General features: G+C 40.4%; 1 pseudogene; it reads right to left on the minus strand.

Annotated features, from left to right (window-relative positions):
* Positions 1-1,584: 1,584 nt before the first annotated feature.
* LOC109249354 (NADH dehydrogenase [ubiquinone] 1 subunit C1, mitochondrial-like) lies at positions 1,585-1,885 on the minus strand (annotated as a pseudogene).
* Between the last annotated feature and the right edge of the window lie 1,412 nt (positions 1,886-3,297).

The raw sequence follows: 3,297 nt of genomic DNA on the forward strand, positions 1-3,297 counted from the left end.
CTCATGCCCTTAAAACAGGTGAAGCCCATCACAACCTATGGACTTACAGATTGAAGAGCTGAGACTCTGTCCCTAGTTTAGGGACATTATGTCACCCTTTCAATTTTGTTCTCCACTGAAACTTGATCTGTCGTATCCCATGAAACGGACATGCTATTTTGAGAATGGAGATAATTTTACTGACAACTACAGGCATGCCCAAGACAAGTATAGTATGTACATGGCAATGATACATACAGAACTATGTTGTAATCCATAAAAGCTGACTGGAATGACCACTTGAGAACACCTTGAGGACCTGTTCTGTCATTATAGTAACTAAAACCTGACTCACTTGAGAAGCAGATTTGACTGCAAAATGTCCCCTTCTTCCCTGTGCCCCCTTCTTCCCTGTCCCTTCACCATATTACCCAGTTATGACTGCCCCTTGTAACATCATTTCAAGTACTGAGGATGAGTTATAAATTCTGATTTTGTATTATTTAGGGTAGGAGAGTTCCATTATCATCACTTATCCTGAGGGATGGTCAAACCATCACAAAAATGAGTAGAAAATGGGAAAAAGACATTGTGGCTTGAATATATTTAAAATAGAGTAATTCTACACAAATGTACTTAATTTAAAGGACTTCTTACTCAAAGCGAATAGTAATAAGGATTAAATAGGTGGTATGAGTTTGCTAAAGATTAAAGGGGAACTGAATTTCTGGGCATCTGGGTAGCTCAGGTTAAGCCTCTGACTAACTTTTGGCTCAGGTCCTGATATCATGGTTTCATGAGTTCGAGTCCCACATCAGGCTCTGTGCTGCAGTGCAGAGCCTGCTTGGGATTCTTTCTCTCTCCCTGTCTCTCTGCCCCTCCCCTGCTCATGCTGTGTTTGTCTCTCTCAAAATAAATAAACTTAAAAAAAATGGGGGGAACTGAATTTTAAAGAGCAAAAAGGTGGTAGTGTGATCTGGTGGGCAAGTCACTAGATAGCTACAGTTAGGTGTTCCTTTTTTTTATTTTTGAGAGAAACAGGGCTAGTGGGGGAGGGGCAGAGAGCGAGGGAGCATAGAACATGAAGCAGGCTCCAGGTTCTGAGCTGTCAGCCTAGAGCCTGACCCAGGTCTTGAACTCAGGAGCTGTGAGATCATGACCTGAGCCAAAGTCGGACGCTCAACCGACTGAGCCACCCATGCGCCCCTAGTTACATGTTCTTGTAAGTTAAAGAATATTAGGCTCTTAAGAAAACACAAGTGGGAATTACAATTATACGTGCATAAATTTAGAGGCAGACGTAGCTATGGTGCTCCTGGCTCTAATTCTCTGTGGTGAGCAATGTAACTATCTAGAAAAAATTTTGAAGTATAAATGTCTAGGCGCTTCTTACAGAAGCTCTGATTTGTTAAGGAGATGTGGACCTGCCTTTTCCAGGTGTGTGCCTTTTCCAGGAATTCTAAGGAGAATTCCTGTTTTCAGAAGTTTGGAAAAGCTTATGCTTGTATTTTTTGGTGTGCTTTTTTTTTTTTTTTTTCCGTTTAATGACACAAAACCCATAGGGTGATTTGACATGTACGCAGAACTTTTTCTCCCACATTTACAACTCCACATACTGGTGAATCCAAAGGAACTGGTATAATCACTATATGGGGCATACCGTATTACTGTTTGAATATTTTATTCCAACCCATCTCTTCTTTTATACTCTAAAGCATCTTTACTGTGTTGTTTGAGCTAAATCTGAAAGAAGACAGTTGTCTAAGGTGTATCCAACCTTCAGCCAGTCAGGTCTGTCGTGTGATGACTCCTGAACATAGAACTTTGACCATGCTGAATTGCTGCTTGGGAGACTGGCTGGAGCCAGCAGCTTGGAGAAGGGGCACAACAATGCATGTGATGCCATCTTGCTGTTCCAAGCCCCTGTGTTTTTGTTTCTCAACTTGCCTTTTGTTTTTTGATCATCACAGGAACCTTGCCAGGTTGTTGGCTCTATAGCAACTGTTGAAGACTGCTGTTTTTTTTTTCTTTTCTATGATGATAGTATATGAAAGGTCATAGGTGGTTCTCAATGATTTACGCCTGCAAAGGTCATTCTGTACCCCTCCTCAAGATACTCTGAAAATACCATTCAAATTCTGTTAAATCTGTGTTAACCTTAAAAATATAACTGTCAGTTTTTTTTACCAGCAAAAATGGGTTTATTTGGCAATAGCATATTTTTAACTCAGGACGTTTATACTAAGGTACAATCATAGGCAAGTCCAGTAGACAAAGGAGAGAATGTTTTATGGACAAAAGGGGAGGAAGTTGAGAAGGATTGTTTTGAACAAAAGTCCACTGTAGAAAAGCAAGAGCTGTTCCAGGGTAGTTGGTGTCTTGTGATAGATGGCATGTACATCTTTGTCCTATTGGGGCCTGTCCTTGATGATTATTTCCTTCTGAGGATTCTAATAATGTTGGGCCCTATAATTGATCATTTTTCCTGTAATTGACCTTGAGTGGAACAGCTCCCCCTTAGGTCATTGTGGTCTACTTGAGTGAAGTTTCCCTTTATTTTCACAGTTGTGATAAAAATAAGAGCTAAGAGGACTCATGAATTAGAATAGAGATTAATGTGAAAATTAGGAGTAGCTACCTGAATGTAGAAGACTGTTAGTAGCCTGAACAGTCATTCTCCCCTAAATGTGAAATAATTAACTTCAATAGTTTCCTTTTTTTTTTTTTTTTTTGTTAAATATTTTGAAAGTTTTCATGTTGAGAGAGAGCAAGCGGGGGAGAGGTAGAGAGCATCCCAAGCAGGCTCCACACCATCAGCGCGAAGCCCGATGTGGGGCTCCAACCTGTGAACTGTGCAATCATGACCTGAGCCGAAACCAAGAATTGGAGGCTTAACCGACTGGGCCAATCAGGTGCCCCTCAATAGCTTTCTTTCTCACATTGATCCTTCATTGCCCAAATGAGAATTGGGGGTGGGATTAGGTTGAAGTGTTCTTAGACCTAGAGGTCACAAACTGGCAGGTAACTTGGTAAATTAAGCCTAAGGATGTGTTTTGTTTGACATGTACTGTCTAAAAAGGAAACGAGATTCCTTAGAACATGCACCTCTAATTCATTAGAGCCTCAGTACTCTAATATTGGAGCAATATTTAACACTACTCCTTACTGTATTTCCTATATTTTATTTCCTACTTAAACCCGTGAGGCATTTTTTTCACCAGTTTGAAAGCTTAGAAGCAGAATATACATACTGTACCTTAAGACCCTGGAAATTGGGGGAGAGATTGAAGCTCTGTGGTAAAGGAGACTTTGATAAAA

This window comes from Panthera pardus, unplaced genomic scaffold (genome assembly GCF_024362965.1).
Source record: "Panthera pardus isolate Hobbes unplaced genomic scaffold, ASM2436296v1 HiC_scaffold_27, whole genome shotgun sequence".
NCBI lineage: Eukaryota > Metazoa > Chordata > Mammalia > Carnivora > Felidae > Panthera > Panthera pardus.